Source organism: Orcinus orca, chromosome 10 (genome assembly GCF_937001465.1).
Source record: "Orcinus orca chromosome 10, mOrcOrc1.1, whole genome shotgun sequence".
Lineage (NCBI taxonomy): Eukaryota > Metazoa > Chordata > Mammalia > Artiodactyla > Delphinidae > Orcinus > Orcinus orca.
In genome coordinates this window covers 65834552-65855473 of record NC_064568.1, presented here as the reverse complement: position 1 = coordinate 65855473, position 20922 = coordinate 65834552, and the positions used below count along the sequence as shown (strand labels likewise).

The window sequence follows — 20922 nt, the reverse complement described above, 5'->3', positions numbered from 1 at the left end:
CCCCTGTAAGAAAGGCGTTAGAACTCTATCCTGGAAGGCGTGGGGAGCCCCATAAGGTTTTGGCCTGTGTCTAGCCTTCCACTCCACCCTCTATTATGCCAGGACGAAGTTGCCAAAACCGAAATCTAAATACATCCCGGAGCTGTGAGGCGTGAGAACTTAGGAGGGACAGAATAAGGCAGGGAGCAGATGGGCTCTGCAGGTATTAAGGAAGTTAAATCAAATTCTTCTCAAGATTTGTAGTTCTTCTGAAATTGTACCTTCGTCTCCTGCAAAGAGGTCTAGATTCCTCAGTCCGTAGTGCCATGGAGCTGGGGCAATGCAGCCAGGGGAAGGAGCGTGTTCAGGTGTCAAGCTCAGTTGTGCAGCGTCAGTATAAACTGGCACCTGCCCTGCCTCGAACCCGGTGCCTCCCCGCCCCCACCCCGCAGCGTACCTTCATGTGTTTGCTGTTTTACAGCCTCTGAAGAAAGTTTATTTTAGGCCACTGGGTGTCCATCCAAATGAGAAAATCCTTCCTTTGCGCAAACCACTCAGTAGATTGTTTGAACAAGTTTTTAGGACCTAACCATCTGAATAGCATTAAAATTAATTAAAATTAATTCGTTAGTTAATTAAAATAAAGAAAACAACCATATCCTGCTCCAGTTGTACACACCAAGGATGTAAAGGCCCAGATCAAAGACACTTGTAAAATCCGATTTAGTTCAATCTAAGCAGAACAGGTGTGTGTGTGTGTGTGTGTGTGTGTGTGTGTGTGTGTGTGTGTGTGTGTGTGAGCGAGACAGAGACAGAGAGAGAAGGGAGTTACAAGAGATTGCCAGAGGTATCTAAATGTCAAGGTCCAGAAAATCAGCAAAACCCAGTTTATGGGACATGGTTGCCAATTGCCAAACACCATAAAAAGGTGAACACCAGACTACTGGGATATAAAAGATGGGGGAAGAGGAGGGATTCAGCCCACCAGTTAACAAGAACAAAAAGCAGTGGTCTGCCCTATCGAGCACATGACTGGAAGCAGATCCCTGGCAAATTGTATGAATGAATCAAAAGAGGGGCAACCTCACAAGACCAAAATCAAGTGATGGAATAACATGGGCAGAAACGACTTTCTGAGAAAAGTCAATAGCTTAAGAGACGAAAGCCACAGAATCTCCCTCCACCTGGAGTATGGGATTTGGCACTGGAGGCAGGCAGGCACCAAATGGATACCTGTGAGCATGCATCCATTGCTGAAATAAACATGGATATGAGTATACCTCTCAGCTCCACTTAACCAACTCTTCATTTGCAATCTGGGAATCATTCCTGGTGCCCAATGCCTCACGTTTTTCAAGGTTTAGCTAAGAACACAGTTCTTCAAAGTTTTCTGTTCCATCACATCATGCAGTGAACCTGCTTTGCAAAGTTCACGGCACAGACTTTTGTGATGATTGGCTGCATGGAAGCTGGGCTCACCAGCCTTCTCATGTTTTGACTTGAACCCTCTCTTAGGGCATCCCTACTAAGAGCAATTTCTCCCATTCATTTCCAGCAGATGGTTAGGCTTCCTCGAGAGTGAGAACAGTTTCTTGCTTAATTCTCAGGAGGACCACACCAGGGTGAATTTGGCATGTCCAGCATCTCTGAACTGTGGACGTTGTGAATCAGAGTGCATAGGAGGCACTGGGCTGGGCTTAGGGATGTGGGTTCCCATGTCTGCTAAAAAAGAATGAGATTTCCAGGAACCTGATTGCCAGCCTACTAGCAGGCTGAGTGTGAGAAGGGCTGAGTGCAGGCTAAAAGCCAAATGCTATCCTGGTGAGGAGGTGGGGGAGTCCCTGCATTCAGTTGTGATGTGTAGTGTAATGGACGAGATTGTTTTTACATGACCTTGGCTGGCCTGAACAATGGGCTGGGTAGGAGTAGCCCTCCTTCCTTCTCCCAGTGAGAGGAGCCACACCCAAGCTCAGCTGACCGCTGGACTGGGGGCTTTTCCAAATATTCTCTGCCCCCCTCCTTGGCCAGTTGGGGACACAGTAACATCCATAGGCCAGAGGTGTCCAGTTACTGGCATCCTCAGACAACTCCTGTAATGGGCTGGCCCCCCGAATCCAGACTGAATGGTGCCAAGCAGCCTGGTGTTCCTTCATTGACAAGGCTGCTTTCCCATGCTAGCTCTATACAAAGGCAGAGTGATGGCAAGAAGGCCCTTCGCTGGAATGCACACTGTAAAGCAGGCCCAGCTACCCCTGGCCTGGCTCGCCTCCACAGAATAAGATGAAGGTCAGAGGGCTGCGGCTGCTTCTCTTATTGACCTCCTTGTTTTCTCTTTCCCCAGCAAAGCTGGGTGTCCTACAATTTAACTCAAATCTGGCACTTGTCTACCTGGAGATAGCATCAGATCCCCCGAGTTAAGGGCTCAGTCCCTGAAGACTACCCCCGCCCCCACCTCAAATGCCAATAGCAAGTCCAGATGCTTCTGACAGACCGGCTATAGAAGTTCCAACAACCCCTTCCTCTTGTTCGATCAATTTGCTAGAGTGGCTCAGAAAACAGTCTACTTACTAGATTGCCAGTTTATCACAAAAGATATTAAAAGATACAAATGGGGACTTCCCTGGTGGTCCAGTGGTTAAGACTCAGCGCTCCCAATGCAGGGGACCCAGGTTCGATCCCTGGTCAGGGAACTAGATCACGCATGCCGCAAGTAGGAGCCCACATGCTGCCACTAAGGATCCCTCACGTGGCAACAAAGATCCAGCATGCTGCAGCTAAGACCCAGCGCAGCCAAATAAATATCTAAAAAGAAAAAGATACAAATGAACAACCAGATGATGAAGAGATAGGGCCAGGTCTGGAAGAGTCCAGAACACAAGAGCTTCTGTCCCCATGGAGTTCTGGGTGTGCCACCCTCCTGGCAGGTGGAGGCATAGCTGGCAGGTGTTCACCAACCAGGACGCTCTCCCAAACCGCATGGTTCAGAGATTCTTACGGAAGCTTCATTACACAGGCATGGTTGATTAAATCATTGACCACGGGTTACTGATTCAACCTCCAGCCCCTCTCCCCTTCTCCAGAGGTGGGAGAATGGGGCCAAAAGTTCCAACTCTCTAATCAAGGTTGGTTCCCCTGGCAACCAGCCCCCATCCTTAGGGGCTTTCCAAAAGTCACCTCATTAACATAAACTCAGGTGTGGCTGAAAGGGCCTTGTTATGAATAACAAAAGCACCTTTAAAAAAAAATGCACCTTTATATATCGCTCTTATCTCTTAGGAAATTCCAAGGATTTTAGGAGCTCTGTGTGGGGAACACGGACAAAAACCAAATATGTATTTCTTATTATAAATCGCAATATCACAAAGTCTATTTCCATGCTACATGATGCTATGGGATTTGTCTCGAATGTGTGTCTGACAGGGAGAGACCCAGACGGGTTTTGTCTATGGGAAACACCCCTTCCTTGCGCCCAGGACCCCCCCTCCCCGGTGCACGCTTCGTGCCACAGTGCCTCCCTCTGCCCACGGCTGCCCTGAGTCAGCACCGCTTCTGAAGCCTCTCCGCTCCTCATCTCCCCATCTCTGCCTTCCCATTCCCACTGCCAAGGCCCTGGGGTGTATCCTCAATGTTCCAGGTTTTGGTAATGGCCCTTCCTTGGGTCCTGCCCAGCTCAAATCCTCCCAGAACCCCACCACCGCCAAACCCACTTCACGAAACATTGTCTTTATCATGTCACATCCCCACTTCAGATCCACTAGATCCGTTCTATTCATTACGTTCACTTCCTCTTTGCGGGTCCCTGGTGGAGGCACTGGGAAGCCAATGTCTCTCTATCCTTAGGGAGCTTCCACTTCAAAGGAGGAAGCGCCAAGCAGTGACAATGGCTCAGGTGAGAAGTGTCAGGGCAGCGCAGGGGCCGTGGGGTCCCAGAGGAGATGCACCAAGTCAGGTCTGGGGGTGATCCAGGGAGGCTTCTCAGAGGAGGGAACAAACAGGCATTTGAGACCTTTCCAGCTTTTCTCTGACTCCTACCAGATGGTCCAAGTATCACGCTGTTGTCTTCAGAGCTCCTCTACTTCTTCCCTGTCCTCCAATCCACATTTAACAGGATCTGCTCCCCACCCACCTCTTTTCTTTGTTTCAACCTGCTTCTTCATCCTTTAACATCAGAAGGGCAGCAGAATATGCCACCTCAAAATATGACACTTTGGTATATTTTGAGCTGTAGGCACTTGAAAAACAGCAAATGCAGGGAGAGGCTTTCTCGGAATCCCCCTTATCTGCCTAAAGACAGATCCTCTCAGGATGGATTGTCATGGATTCCCCTCCCCAGGAGTTTCATCAACCAGAGAAGACTGTTTATCCTCAAAGAGGAGACTAGAAGTCCACGTCGCACCAAACTTTGTCACAAACTGTCATATCTCCCATCTATTCTCTTAAGGGCCCGTTTGCTTCCTTAAAAATCATTTACTCTCCCCTAAGAGGCCTACATAACCCCTCCCCCTTACCCTATTAAGATGGTATTTAATCCTGAATTCTAAGCTACATCAGAAAGTTACTCATTTTTCCCTGGGTATCTCCTCCCAGGTATATATGAGGTATACAAGTCAATGCACTTCTATTTGTTTTCCTCTTGTTAATCTGTCTTTTATTGCAGGGGTCTCAGCTAAGAATTCAGAGGGGTAGAGGAAAAATTAACTTCCCTCCCCTACATATCCAAAGTTAATTCCATCTCTGTCAGGAAGCCTTCTGTGACCACCCTCCAAACCTGGGTCAGTTTCGCCCTTCTCTCATCTCCAGTGTTTCTTGGGATCTGATGCTTAATGGTCTTGTCCAGTTAGGAAGACCATTTCACTTTAAGTTTTGGGACCTGAGTATAAGTCTTAGGTCTTCCTCTTACATAGCTTTTGGGCCAGTCCCTCTAAATGTGAAAATAAATAAGAATGCATGCTTTCTTTCATTCATTCAACAAACATTTATTGGATACCATGAAGGCTCTATAAACCCAAATGGAGTGGAATGTCTGAGAACTTTGCTCTAGTATTTGTATTTGTCTTGTTATGTATATGATTTACCGGTAGGAACTGAGTTGTATCTATTGAATTTGTTTGTCAATTACTGCTAATCAAATAATAGGACCTCACTGTAATCTTCAAAAATATTTTATTATTAATAATAAAATCTGGGGCTTCCCTGGTGGCGCCGTGGTTAAGAATCCGCCTGCCGGGGCTTCCCTGGTGGCGCAATGGTTGAGAGTCCGCCTGCCAATGCAGGGGACACGGGTTCGTGCCCTGGTCCGGGAAGATCCCACATGCCGCCACGGAGCAACTAAGCCCGTGCGCCACAACTACTGAGCCTGCACTCTAGAGCCCACAAGCCACAGCTACTAAGCCTGTGTGCCACAACTACTGAAGCCCATGTGTCTAGAGCCTGTGCTCCACAACAAGAAAAGCCACCACAATGAGAAGCCTGCGCACTGCAATGAAGAGTAGCCCCCACTCGCCGCAAATAGAGAAAGCCCGCGTGCAGCAACAAAGACCCAACTCAGCCAAAAATAAATAAATAAATTTGTAAGAAAAAAAAAACACAGTGTACACTGTACACCTGAAACTAACATAACATTGTAAATCAACTATACTCCAATAAAAATTAAAAAATAATAAAATATGAGTTTTTATTCTGTGTCGGATACATACTATACCCTTTATATATTTTATCTTAATTAATTTTCACAACTTTATGAAGTACGCCCATTTAGCAGATAAAGAAATTGAGGTTTAGAGAGGCTAAGTAACTCTCCCAGAGTCTAAGTGAAAAGTGCAAGTGTAAGTAAAATCCAAATCTGTTTTATACTAGGAACCTAAGATTTTTCTGAAGTCTATTACCTGAAGTCTTTACCATTATGTTACTCTGCTTTCTTTTTATTATAACTGGGAAACACAGTTATAGGGATAATAGAAGAAAAAACTAAAAATCACCATAATTCATTTTTCTTAACGTTTGTGTAGTCCTTTTCCAATCTTTTAAAAATGTACATACATAGTCAATAATCGTGTATCGGTTAGTTATTGCTGTGTAACAAAACTATCCCAAAGCTTAGCAACTTAAAACAATAACCATTGATTATTCCCCACAGTCAGTGGTTCAAGTGGACAATTCTGCTGATCTGGGCCAGGCTTGGCTGCTCTTAGTTGGGTACATTCATGTGTTTGTCATCAACTGGCAGGTCAGCTGAGGGCTGGCTTGTCTAGGATAACCTCAGCTGGGCAACTCAGTTTCCTCCATGTGTCATTCATGTCCCTCTGGCAGCTTAAGCTGGGAATGTTTTGGACATGTTTTCATGGTGATCACAGAGGAGCAAGAGAAGTAGCAGAGGGGACTTCCCTGTGGTCCAGCAGTAAAGAATCCGCCTTACAATGCAGGGGATGCAGGTTCGATCCCTGGTCAGGGAACTAAGATCCTACGTGCTGCAGGGCAACCAAGCCTGCGTGCCACAACTACTGAGCCCACGTGCCACAACTACTGAGCTTGCAAGCCTCAACTAGAGAGCCTGCATGCCACAAACTACAGAGTCCACGCGCCCTGGAGCCCACGCGCCCTGGAGCCCACACATCACAACTAGAGAGAGAAAACCCACGTGCCACAACTAGAGGGGAGCCTGTGTGCCACAGCTAGAAAGAAGCCCGTGTGCCACAACGAAGAGCCTGCGCGCCGCAATGAAAGATCCCTTGTGCCACAATAAAGACCTGATGCAGCCATAAATAAATAAATAAATGAAGAGAGAGAAGTAGCAGAAACACAGTTTTTCTAACCTCTACTTATGTCAAGTCAGCTAACATTACTACAATGGCCAAAGCAAGTCACATGGCTACATTCAGATTCTTTAGGAGGGTGAGAAATTAGACTCTGCTTCTGTTATGGAAGGAACTGAAAATTCAGAGGACAAAGGGTGTGAATATAGGGAAGGGTGAAGAATTGGAGCCATCAATTAAATCAACCTACCAATCTGTCCTCTGGCCACAATTATTTCTGTTCTCTCTCCATGCAAAATATGCTCATCACCATTTCAGGGCCCCCAAAAGACGCATCCATTCACGACATTAGGCTCAAAGTCCAGGATCTTGTGATCTACATCAGGTCTGAATGTGGCTCTTGAATGCAATACCTATGATCTAAAAAGACAAGTTATTTATCCCACACACACCCAAAATACAATGGTGAGTCAGGGACAGAATAACAATAGACACTCCCCTAAAAAAGAATAAGGAAGAATAGTTGGCATATGGAAGTCACTGGTCCAGAACACTTCTGAAATCAGCTGGGCAAATCCAGCCAGGTCCCCCTACTCTGGGGATGGGGAATATTCTCTGATGAGACCTCGTTCTCTTCCTTTAGAATGGCTCCCCAATCCACTATACTCCATGGCTTTTGGCTCACCCAACTCTGAGGGAATCTTTCCTTTCCCATCATGTTCCTTTGATAGAGGTAGAATACGATAGTTATACAGGTAGTTGTAGAAGTCCCAGTAGGGGGCTACAGATAGAGAGGGAAACCTAGGAAACTTTGGGAGACCACTGTATGTTAATGATTGCTCAAGAAAGCTATTGGAACGTTGTGGAACAAAGCAGCCTGGCTTAACTATAAAGCCATAAATAAAAGCATGAGATATGCCCCAGGCCATTAGGTGGAAGAAAAATGTCACCACCCTTCTCTGATTTGAATAAACGCTATGATAATCCTAGTTTGACCTCTGCCACTCTCCTGCCTGATATGAAGGAAGGAGGAACTAGTGATGTAAGCCTCACGTCTATTCGAAGGAGGTGGTCTTTTCCCCTCCCCCTTTCCTTTGACTATAAAATTGTAGCCCACTTAATCCTCAGGGCAGAGCTCCCTCACCTGCCTGCTTGCATCTCTTACAAGCGTCCTATATTAATAAAACTACTTCTTGCCTATCATTTTGCCTCTTGCTGAATTCCTTCTGTGCTGAGACACAAAGAACATGAGCCTCAGTAAGTCCAGATACCATGTGAGTGATTCTAATTAAAAGACTGTGGGTTCAAATCCCAAGCAGGGTTTTGGCCAGGTTCGAGTCCCGAACTGAGTCCCAATCTGAGGTGCACGGTTTCACCTTGGCTTCAACGGAAGAAACAACGACTGATGGTAGCTGAGAAATTTTCTCAGCTTGCTTTCTCTAGGTAGGCAGCCTAGAGGCCTTTGTACAGGTTGAATAGTCAGTTCTTTGCACAGAGCCTAGACTAGCAGTGATTTGGGGGGTATAAGACCCTTAAAAACTTTGGAGTTTTTCTATGTATCTGATTGACTTTACTTCATGCACCAAGAGCCACACCCAAAATTCTCTTGGGACATGCTTCTCTGTTGACTAAGTCTCCATTGACTAAAGTCTCTGGGCTGTATCAGGATGCTGTGGGAGTAATGCCTTAAAATTCCTAGAAGCCCTTTTGTCCAGCTGAGAGGGTGGGCTAGGCATTGCCTTGATTTTTTCAGAGGACTTAACAGTATTCAGCCACACCTTTGAGGCCATTTCTTAACTTTGATCATTTTTTACTGACCTAAGAGGCTGGGAATGAGAAATAATTTTATTTTCCAACCCAGAAAATTCTGCCCCCCCTTCACATTTCCTCCAAATTCTGCTTATAAGTTGACCAGTTCTTCCTTTAGCTCATCTCTTTCTTATAAAATTTTATCAAACACAGTTTAAGAAGGTAGGGTGGGCTTCCCTGGTGGCGCAGTGGTTGAGAATCCGCCTGCCAATGCAGGGGACACGGGTTTGAGCCCTGGTCTGGGAAGATCCCACATGCCTCGGATCAACTGGGCCCGTGAGCCACAACTACTGAGCCTGCGCGTCTGGAGCCTGCGCTCCACAACAAGAGAGGCCACGACAGTGAGAGGCCCGCGCACCGCGATGAAGAGTGGCTCCCCCGCTCGCCACAACTAGAGAAAGCCCTCGCACAGAAACGAAGACCCAACACAGCCAAAAATAAATAAATAAATTAATTAATTAAAAAAAAAAAAAAAACAAAGAAGGTAGGGTAGGGGGTCCCCCAGAGGAAGAGAACCAGACATAATCTTTTTAACATAAGAGAAACTTCAGCCATTCCATTTTGTAATCCAAACCTGGCCACAATGCTTGCCCTTGCCGAATAGGTCTGGTGGTTAATGATTCTAAGGGAACAAAAGAAGGTAAAAACAAACAGCTATTACCAGGCCAGGGAGATAACTTAACAATAGCAAAGATAATAAATCAGTTGTAAAGACTCCCAGTTCTGTTTCAACAGTAAAGGTTAGCCTGAAGCACATTCTTGAGCTGTTTTGCAGAATTCAAACCCCCTGGAGCACTCAACCACCAGATCAACTAAAACCTAAGGAATGATGACCTTTTCTGACCTTGGTAACAGTCAATCAACTAGAGCCTGGACTCTGTTGACCTTCGCCCCATTTCTATCCTGAATTCTCTGCCCAAACCCCTTCATGAATATGCATGCACCCTTAGCTTAAAACTTACCTGATTTTGCTATTTGGTGAGACACTGCTTTGGAAAGGATCCCCAGTGTTCTCCTTACGTGCTGCAAGTGATGAATCCTGCCTTCTCTAGATCTTTGGCTTGGTTGTGTCTTTTGGCTGCGACCCACCAAGAGGCGACCCAGTTTTCAGTTACCAATAGTAAGATCCAGCTGACATTTTCTGCATTCTGCCTGGAAATTTCTTGGCTCAAGTCTACAAGTTCACTAGGTATATTTTCTATCACAGGTGACAGTTTTACTAATTGTTTGCCACTACATATACAGGTCACCATTTCTCCTTCTTTAACACTTTCTTAACTATTTTTCAGCCCCCCTGCCACCCTGTCCCAGAGCAAAAGTCACATATTTTAAGCTTTTGTTAAAAGCTTAACAAAAAATTGGTATTTCTGGTACCAATTTCTGTATCTGTTAGCTATTACTGAGACAGGAGAGGAGGGAAGAGGGTAAGGCACAACCCTTAAAGAATGACACAGCTGTTGAGAAAAACGATACTACAAAAGCTGGTTAGAACCAATTAGGCCCAAGTTGGCAGATGAGTCAACTTCCAGTGGACCTCGAGCCTCATTAAACACTCATTGTAATACATTAGCTAAATGACACACCCTCAGGTGACATGACAGTTCTGAGGCCGACTGTAAAAGGCCAAGAAGTGGGCAATAGTCCAATTCCTGGAAATCCCCACCCCTTCTCCAAAATAGTCGGAATAATCCTCCCACTCATTAGCCTATGAAATTACCCAGCCCATTAAAAACTAACCACCCTATGTTTTGGGTTGCTCTCACCTTCTAAGATGGCCCACACTCTGCTGAGTGTGTATCTCTCTCAATAAACCTGCTTTCATTTTACTACGGCTCACTCTTGAATCCTTTTCTGCGTGAAGTCAAGGACCCTCACTTGGCGGCCCGTCCCAGGGACTCGCCCGAGACCTGGGATGTTACCATCCTCTCACGCCCATTTTCCTGCAACATCTTTACAAAGAAAGAGAAGGAAGGTGGGCTTCTCTCTCTCCCCACTTTGTCTTTGATTGCAAAAATGTAGTCCACTTAGTTTTCAGGGCAGACCCCTCTGACCCACCACCTGCTTATACCCTCCCGCGCCCCATTTTCCTACAACATCTTTACAAAGAAAGAGAAGGAAGGTGGGCTTCTCTCTCTCCCCACTTGTCCTTTGACTGCAAAAATGTAGTCCACTTAGTTTTCAGGGCAGACCCCTCTGACTCACCTGCTTATATCCTTCTCAAGTGTCCTATACTAATAAATCCACTTCTTACCTATCACTTTGTCCCTCACCGAATTCTTTCAGTGCCAAGGCATAAAGAACCTGAGCTTTGTTAAGTCCTGAGATGAGTTGTGTGGTTTCATTACTGCGTAACAACTCCAGACCTTAGTGATTTAAAACAATAATTGTAGGGGCTTCCCTGGTGGCGCAGTGGTTAAGACTCTGCGCTCCCAATGCAGAGGGCCCGGGTTTGATACCTTGTCAAGGAACTAGATCCCACCTGCATGCTGCAACTAAGAGTTCACATGCCACAACTGAGGAGCCCACGTGCCGCAACTAAAGACGCGATGCAACCAATAAATAAATAAATAAATAAAACGATAATTGTAGATAATTTCTCACAACCAATGGTCAACTGAGCAGTTTTGTTGATTTAGATTGAGCTCACTAATGAATCTTCAGTTAGTCAATGGGTCTAGCCGGTGACTGGCTGGTCTAGTATGACTTCTAGACAACTGGACTCTCTTCCATGTGTCTTTCTCACATCCCCCCAGCAACCAAGACATGTCCTCAAGCAAGACTGAGCACGTTCTTGAAGCAACTGCAGAAAAGTAAGAGAGGAAATGCCAACACGAAAGCACTTGTTTAATCTTCTGCAGGCCTACAGCCTGCTAACATCCTATTTGCCGACACCAAGTACCTGGCTAAGTCAGATGTAAGGGGTAGGGAAATGGGCTCTACATCCTTTTTTTTTTTTTTTGGACTGCACTGGGTGGCATGTGGGATCTTAGTTCCCCAATCAGGGATGGAACCCGTGCCTCCTGCAGTGGCAGCACAGAGTCTTAACCACTGGACGGCCAGGGAAGTCCCCTCTACGTCTGTTTTGAGAGGTATTATAAAGTCACAGGGCAAAGAATGTGGATACAGATAGAGGTCAAAAATTGGGATCACGAATGCAATCAATCTTATCACAAATTATTGACTGATTGATTGGCTAATTTTTCTTTTCTTTGAGAAACTAGATTGCCCTAAACCGATTTGATTTAAATACCAATCAAATAAGTATATTTTCTTCTTAAAATGTTTTTCTTAGGATCTTAAAAATCCTCTAATCCAAAAACACAAGTATACACACTATTTCTATTTTTAAAAGCAGTCAGACTTCCCTGGTGGCACAGTGGTTAGGAATCTGCCTGCCAATGCAGGGGACACATGTTCGATCCCTGGTCCAGGAAGATCCCACATGTTGAGGAGCAACTAAGCCCATGCGCCACAACTACTGAAGCCCGCGTGCCCTAGAGCCCAAGCACCGCAACTACTGAGCCCACACGCCGCACCTACTGAAACCGTGTGCCGCAACAAGAGAAGCCACCGCAACAAGAAGCTGCACACTGCAAGGAAGAGAACACCCCGCTCGCGGCAACTAGAGAAAGCCTGCACGCAGCAATAAAGACCCAATGTAGCCAAAAAATAAATGAAAAATTTAAAAATACATATATTAAAAAAATTTGGCTAAAAAAAGAAAAAGCAGCCAAGGGACTTCCCTGGTGGTCCACTGTGTAAGACTCAGCGCTTCCAAGGCAGAGGGCCTGGGTTCGATCCCTAGTCAGGGAAGTAGATCCCACAGGCATGCCGCAATGAAGATCCATGTGCTACACGTGCCATAATGAAGACGTGCAGAGCCAAAATAAATAAATAAATAAATCTGTTTTAAAAATTAAAAAAAAAAAAAGCAGTCAATCATCTCAAAACCCAACTGTGGGGCTTCCCTGGTGGCTCAGTGGTTTGGAATCTGCCTGCCAATGCAAGGGACACGGGAAGATCCCATATGTTGCAGAGCAACTAAGCCTGTGCGCCATAACTACTGAGCCTGAGCTCTAGAGCCCGCAAGCCACAACTACTGAGCCCACGCGCCACAACTACTGAAGCCTGCGCGCCTAGAGCCCGTGTTCTGCAACAAGAGAAGCCACGACAATGAGAAGCCCGCGCACCGCAATGAAGAGTAGCCCCTGCTCACCGCAACTAGAGAAAGCCCACGCACAGCAACGAAGACCCAACACAGCCAAAAAATTAATTAATTATTTTTTTAAAAACACAACCCAACTGTGGACAGTGGAGGGATCACAGTAAGGAGAGGTGTGTCTCCCTGGAGAAAGACGTTTTTCTTCCCTTTTACAAAACTGCTTCCCAAATATGCACACGCACCCCTGCCTTGCATTTGGAAAAAGAAGAGACCCTGGAACTTCTCAACATTTATCTGAGTTTTGGGGAAAGGTTGTGACACGAGGAAAGGAGAAAGGAAGAAATGAATATGTGTTGACGTATTATGCTTATGACAGACATCTAAATTTGGCAGTACAGCTAAGATAGAAATTATTATGTCCATTTTATGGGCGAAGCAAAAAAAGTATAGGTAAAAGAAAAAAGTATACTAAAGAAGGAGAACATGATAGTATCAAGTAATAGTTGCATCATTCACTCTAAAGTATTCATTTTTTCCTTGCATAGATAAATAATATAAAGTAGTAAATATACTGTATTAGTTTTCTTTAAATCTAAGTTTACAGTTAGAAGGTAATTATCTGACCTTTCTCTAGTTGTAGGGGTAAATCAGGAAGATGGTTGTAGAATTGTGGCAAGAAAAATATGAACAGAAAGTATTTTATTCTATCACCTTGGGAAGAAAAATAGAAATGACTAAATAAAAACAACCCATAATGTTACTTCATTTATGCAATGGTTAGGGAAAAGATTTTGGAAGGTTGAGATAGTCTCTGTGTGTTTTTGTTTTTGTTTTTGTTTTTTTCGGTACGCGGGTCTCTCACTGTTGTGGCCTCTCCCGTTGCGGAGCACAGGCTCCGGACGCACAGGCTCAGCGGCCATTGGCTCACGGGCCCAGCCGCTCCGCCGCATGTGGGACCTTCCCAGAACGGGGACAAACCCGTGTCCCCTGCATTGGCAGGCGGACTCTGAACCACTGCGCCACCAGGGAAGCCCGGTGTGTCTGTTTTTTAACGTGTCTATAATTTTTAAGAGAATTTGACATATTAGAGAATCTGACAAATTAATCTTGTGATTTCTTTTTTTTTTTTTTTTTGCTTGTCAAAATCCTGACTTTTTTTTTTTTAATATTTATTTATTTATTTGGCTGCGCTGGGTTTTAGTTGCAGCATGCAGGATCTTTTAGTTGTGGCATGTGGGATCTAGTTCCCTGACCAGGGATCGAACCCGCACCCCCTGCATTGGGAGTGCCGAGTCTGAACCACTGTACCACCAGGGAAGTCCCTGACTTTTTTTTTTAACATCTTTATTGGAGTATAATTGCTTTACAATGCTGTGTTAGTTTCTGTTGTATAACACAGTGAATCAGCTATATGTATACATATATCCCCATATCCCCTCCCTCTTGCGTCTGCCTCCCACCCTCCCTATCCTACCCCTGTAGGTGGTCACAAAGCACCGAGCTGATCTCCCTGTGTTATGTGGCTGTTTCCCACTAGCTATCTATTTTACATTTGGTAGTGTATATATGTCCATGCCACTCTCTCACTTTGTCCCAGCTTACCCTTCCCCCTCCCCATATACTCAAGTCCATTCTCTAGTAGGTCTGCGTCTTTATTCCTGTCTTGCCCCTAGGTTCTTCATGAGCATTTCTTTTTTCTTAGATTCCGTATATATGTGTTAGCATACGGTATTTGTTTTTCTCTTTCTGACTTACTTCACTCCGTATGACAGACTCTAGGTCTATCCACCTCACTACAAATAGCTCAATTTCGTTTCTTTTTATGGCTGAGTAATATTCCATTGCATATACGTGCCACGTCTTCTTTATCCATTCATCTGTTGATGGACACTTAGGTTGCTTCCATGTCCTGGCTGTCTTTTTTTTTTTTTTTTTTTTTGGCTGCATTGGATATTCGTTGTTGTGCGTGGGCTTTCTCTATTTGTGGCGAGCAGGGGCTACTCTTTGCTGCGGTGTGGGCTTCTCATTGAAGTGGCTTCTCTTGTTGTGGAGCACTGGTTCTAGGTGCACAGTCTTCAGTAGCTGTGGTGCGCGGGCTCAGTAGTTGTGACTCACAGGCTGAGCTGCTCCGCAGCATGTGGGATATTCCCAGACCAGGGCTCGAACCCGTGTCCCCTGCATTGACAGCCAGATTCTTAACCACTGTGCCACCAGAGAAGCCCCATCTTTTTTTTTAAATTTTATTTTATATTGGAATATAGTTGATTAACAATATTGTGTTAGTTTCAGGTGTACAACCAAGTGATTCAATTATACATATACATGTATCTATTCTTTTTCAAATTCTTTTTCCATTTAAGTTATAACAGAATATTGAGCAGAGTTCCCTGTGCTATACAGTAGGTCCTTATTAGTTATTTATTTTATTTTATTTTTTATTTATTTATTTTTTTTGCAGTACGCGGGGCTCTCACTGTTGTGGCCTCTCCTGTTGCGGAGCACAGGCTCCGGACGCGCAGGCCCAGCGGCCATGGCTCATGGGCCCAGCCGCTCCGCGGCATGTGGGATCTTCCCGGACCGGGGCACGAACCCATGTCCCCTGCATCGGCAGGCGGACTCTCAACCACTGCGCCACCAGGGAAGCCCATAATTATCTATTTTAAATATAGCAATGTGTACATGTCAATCCCAAACTCGCAGTCTATCCCTCCCCCTCCACCCTAATCTTGTGATTTCAAACTGAATTGTGTAATTTATTCTAGACTTGTGATTTGAAGCTTGAAAAGTATAAGATAATTTGATTACATTTGTAAATGGTACGGATATCTTGAAGACAACTTGATATGCCACATTTAGAAGCTTGAATTATTAGGTTTAGGAGAGTTATTTACATGCTTAAGATTTTTTTCTTGTTTGACTTGTAAATCTGTCTATGAGGCATTTGAAGTGCTTGAAAAAAAGCAAGTATATTAAATTTGTAAATGTAGTTTAAATATTTAAGAGAATTTAATTAACTAACTTTGTAAATGGCATGAGTAATGTTCAAGCAAATCTAATATGTCAAACCCATGGGCTAACTGAACATTAATCAAGGAACAAGTTATTGCTCTTATTTTTATACAAAAAATACAAGATTTCTAAACAGAACATTAAAGTTAAGTAAGTTAAACTTAAGAAAATTTGTTTGTAAATTTAAAATTTTAATTGACAATTAAACATAAACAACTGCAAATAGTCCTTTCTCCTCTCAGATGTGTCCCTAGGATACATGCCTCCTTGGCAGCCGACTACCTTCATCTCACAGTGTTGTCCTTCCCCGATCTCTGACAGCCCTCGTTACTGGGAACTCTTTCACTGGGCCCTGTTTTTTATGGTTATTTAACTTTTATAAGAATGCACGGGGCCTTCCCTGGTGGTGCAGTGGTTAGGAATCCGCCGGCTAATGCAGGGGACACGGGTTCGATCTCTGGCCTGGGAAGATCCCATGTGCCGCGGAGCAACTAAGCCCGCGCGCCACAACTACTGAGCCCGTGTGCCACTACTGAAGCCCGCGGCCTAGAGCCTGTGCTCCGCAACAAGAGAAGCCACCGCAATGAGAAGCCCCCGCACGGCAAAGAAGAGTAGCCCCCCGCTCGCCGCAACAAGAAAGAAAAAAAAAAAGCCCGTGCGCATCAACGAAGACCCAACGCAGCCAACAATACATTTTTTTTAATTAAAAAAAAAAAAAAGAATTTTGAGAGTAGACTCACGTGAAGGGTTTAGCAAGTACCTGCCATGGAGTAAACCCTCAATGTTGGCTGTCCCTCCCAGCCCCATCATCTCTGTATTCCACAGCATCCACAAGCCTCAAGAAATACTCATTGAATATCCTTTCTCTTGATCCAGTATTTTCTAGGACTTTGGCTTTAAAAAAAATCTAAATAAAAAAAGCACTTTATGGTCAAAAATGCTCATCTGTGACAAAATTTCAAAGAGCTAAATATTAGGACAGTTTATTTCAACAGTAGGGAAATTGTTGAGCAATTTTATTTGTAATTTTATACACCACCTTGTTTCAAAAAAGGATTTAAGATGGTTTACAGAGGCCTAAACCAAAGAACAAGATAAAATACGTTTAAAACAAACAAGAAATATAAGGCAAAGGGATGGAAAACAATGATAGCAAAGTGGGAGGGGGCCAAGAGTAGGGTTAGCAATACAAAAAAATACACATGCTAAAGTCATATATCCTTGACCGGAAAGATTTGCTATAAGCTTTCTAGCAGCCAACACCACTCAAATTCAAAACTCGAAGGGTCCATAGGCCAAAAACTAACAAATTGCTCTCAAAAGTTAAACTCCTCTGGAAAGCAAGATCATATGAAGGTCCTCCTTTGATTAGAGTGGGGCTGTGTAATGAACCAGCACCATCCTCAAGAGCTGTTTGGAGAGAAAACACAAGGACGGGCTTCAGCACTTCCCAGAGGATAGGCAAAGACACAACTCCGCGCCTCCATTCTAAGGAAGGCCGGTATTCCCAGGCACAATCCAGGTGATTTGACATCGAATGAGTAAATAAAGGATGATAATCCAGTTAATGGACTATTACAATGCGCACCACAGTACAGAGGTGGGGAGAGGAGTGCTTCCGTGAAAGAATTAAGTGGAAAAACTGGAGATGACAAAAACACAAAAATATCAAACTATGTGTAGAAAATCATCAGAGTAAAATTCACTAAAATGTTAACTCGTTATTTCCGTATATTAGGAGTACCATTGCTTTTTTTTTCCTATTTATTATTAATTTTTAGATGTCCAATGGGAAATACAGTGGGTAAAAGTATCTTGAAAGATGACTCACATAAAATCTGAAGAGTGATTAGGCTAAGCCTCGAAGCAGCGTCGCCGCGCATCCTAATCCCGGGTCGCATGTTTACGGTAAAAGCCCTGTCCCGGGGTACCCAGGCGTCCCAGGGCGCCGCCCACAGAGACGCAGGGTCCTCCGCACAGCCTAGAGAGGACCGGAAGTCGGCTGGGGGCGGGGTCTGTGGCTCCTTCAGACTCCAGGTCCGCTGGTGGCTCGTCGCTTTGCCGCTAGAAGGGGTTCGGTCGAAATCGTGCTGTGGAGGGCAGACTAGCTGCACTCTATCCACCTGTGCTCCCCGTGACCTCAACTTGCCATGCCACCAGCGCCCGAGGTGACAGTGGGTGCAGGTCCTAAGCCCCTGGCGGGGGTCGACGCCGGCCGTGCATCGCCCCCTGCTTGGGGTCGTCGGAGCTCTGCCCCCCTCGGTGCCCCCCGACCGCCTTTTCTCAGGCCCCGTCTATCCCCCACGTCTCTTGGCGAAGCAGGTGATAGGATGACCCCGGGCCATAGTGGACAAACCTTCAGTTCCAAGAGCCGGTGACCTTGGAGGATGTGGACGTGGGCTTTAGATACGAAGAGTGGAAGCGCCTGGACCCTCCTCGGAAGGCTTTCTACGCGGACGGAATGCTAAAGAATTATGGAACCGTTATCGCACTGAGTAAGGGCTTTCCCGCGACCCACAGTCGGTCTGACTGGAAGGCTTAACTGCACTTTGTTTCTAACTGGGTCTTCCTCTGCACTCCCCGTCTCGTGTGTTGTGAAACGTTTCAGGGACTGGAGAGCTTCCCGAATTTGTCCAAGTAGACCTGTGAGTTCAAGTTTCTTTCTTTTTTTTGGCCGCATATGTACGTAACTTGCGGGATCTTAGTTTCCCGACCAGGGATCGAACCTGTGCCTAAACTCTGTAAGCGCTGAGTCCTAACCCCAGGATCGCCAGGAAGTCCCCTGAGGTCAAGTTTCTAATTTCTTTGTTTGTATTTGGTTTTGTTTATGGGTTTTTTAGTATTTGTTTTTTTAGTCAGTATTTATTTTTTCTTTGCATTATTTATTTTTGATGTGGACCATTTTTAACATCTTTATTGAACTTGTTACAATATTGCTTTTTTTATGTTTTGATTTTTTGGCCACGAGGCATGTGGGATCTTAGCTCCCCAACCAGGGATCGAACCCTGAGGGTTCTGCATTGGAAGGCGAAGTCTTAACCACTGGACCACCAGGGAAGTCCCTGCATTATTTATTTTTATGTCAGGCAAAAGGCTTGGAATTTGCCTGTGTCCCTCATTGGTATGGCACTCTTCTGGTGGGTGTGCTGCTGGGTGGAGCCGTGCAGCTCCTGATCCCCCCACCCCCACCCCCCACCCCTCTCATGGACAGAGAGAGAGCCTAGAGGTGCTCCTGGGCCCCGAGGAAAGATATTTCTACTCGTAGACTCATGTTGCCCTATTCTTATCTGTTAAAAGTGGGCAGTTTTTCAGCATTCTCAGTTACTGCCTTTCTCATACCTGGAGTTCTCTATAAGCAGGATCCCAGGCCTGGGACCAACTGGTAGGTTTCTAGGGTGGCTGCCCACTGCTATTGCCTTTCATGTCATCCCAGACACACAAAAAAGATGTGCTCACCAGGACCACACTGCTTTCCAGGCCTCAGAATATTCTGACCCCAGAGACAGCGTATTTCTCCGACTTCCCCAAATATAAGAAATGAGCCTTGGGAATTCCCTGGCGGTCCACTGGTTAGGACTCAGTGCTTCCACTGCAGGAGGCAAGGGATTCCTGGTCCGGGAACTAAGAAACTAAGATCCTGCATGCCACATGGTGCAGCCAAAAAAAAAAGAAAAAAGAAATGAGTCCTTAGTTCCTTTTGTCACTGTAATCATGTAACAGAATGATTTAATTAGATTAAACTGGGGGGACATTAAGGTGGAGGACTCCTTTGCCAGCCCCTCATACTTTGTAGAAAAGGAGTCCCTGGGCTTCCCTGGTGGCACAGTGGTTAAGAATCTGCCTGCCAATGCAGGGGACACAGGTTCGAGCCCTGGTCCAGGAAGATCCCACATGCCACGGAGCAGCTAAGCCTGTGTGCCACAACTACTGAGCCTGCACTCTAGAGCCCGTGAGCCACAACTACTGAAGCCCGCGTGCCTAGAGCCCCTGCTCGGCAACAAGAGAAGCCACTGCAATGAGAAGCCTGCGCACCGCAACGATGAGTAGTCCCCGCTCACCGCAACTAGAGAAAGCCCGCGCATAGCAACAAAGACCCAACACAGCCAAAAAGAAAAAACAGAAAAGGGGTCCCCTACCCCAAGTGCTGGAAAAAGTAAAGAATGGATAGAGTTGAACTCTGTCCTTGATATGAAAGTGGGGTGAAAAGAGATTCCCAGGATAGTATCTAAAAAGGAAAACCGGAAATACAGTGGACCCTTGAACAATATGGGTTTGAACAGGTCCACTTACAAACCGATTCTTTCCCTAAATATGTCCTGCAGTACTCTCTATCCTTAGTTGGTTGAATACACAGATGCGGAACCATGGGTATGGCAGCCCCACTGTAAAGTTATAGGTGGATTTTTGACAACTCAGAGGATTGGCACCCCTAACCCCGTGTTCAAGGGTCAACCGTATAGACGAGGCTTTACCTGCCCATTGTGAGGCTTTACCTGCCCATTGTCTGTATTTCCGTAGTGACCAGCAGAAAACCTTTATCTTAGAAGCTTTTTTAGGTGAGAGTGGACTGCAAGAAAGCAGAAACCTGGGAAGTCTTCAGCTAGTCCTGGGGAGAAAGGAAAGAAGGAAGGAAATGAGTATCTAGAGCCTGAGGGAAGGAGCCAAGGGGCAGGGACAAAGAGGAGGACAGCTTAACTGGGGCCCCCAGCAGAGTTGCCCTGATACCCTGATTTCTTGAAATGCTGACCCTTTTCCTTGCCCATAAATAGGATTTGCAGTTTATAAACCTGAGGTGCTAAGCCATTTGGAAAAAGGGGAGACCTGTGTATCTGGGCTGGAGAAAGAACCAGAGTCAGATGGGTGAGTGCTGGAAGGCCTTGGGGCCACCGACCTGCCCTGCCTTCAACTTGTACTGATAATTACTCATAAGTAATTCCAAAGGCTTGTGAGTTCCATTGTTAAGAATATAGGCTCTTCCTGGTTGATTTTACTATTGCCAGTGATTATCCAGCCTTTTTCTCTCTGGTCTCGTTCTGGTTCAAGGTTCCTGTGAAGGAAGGCTCAAGATGGTTATCTTTCCACCTTCATCAGGGCCCAATGGACTTAGGATTTCTAAATGAGCAGAGTGTAGCATTTACAGTTTTTATGTGCTCTATTTTTTTTTTAATAAATTTATTTTTTGGCTGCGTTGGGTCTTCCTTGCTGTGCACG

General features: G+C 45.3%; 1 long non-coding RNA gene across 1 annotated transcript; it reads right to left on the bottom strand.

The window, feature by feature from the left end:
• Positions 1 to 5263: 5263 nt before the first annotated feature.
• Positions 5264 to 20754, bottom strand: LOC117200629 (uncharacterized). Its single transcript, XR_007479936.1, has 3 exons — positions 20635 to 20754; positions 20205 to 20317; positions 5264 to 7151 (listed from the first exon to the last, which is right to left on the bottom strand). It is a non-coding gene; the product is annotated as an uncharacterized LOC117200629 (long non-coding RNA).
• Between the last annotated feature and the right edge of the window lie 168 nt (positions 20755 to 20922).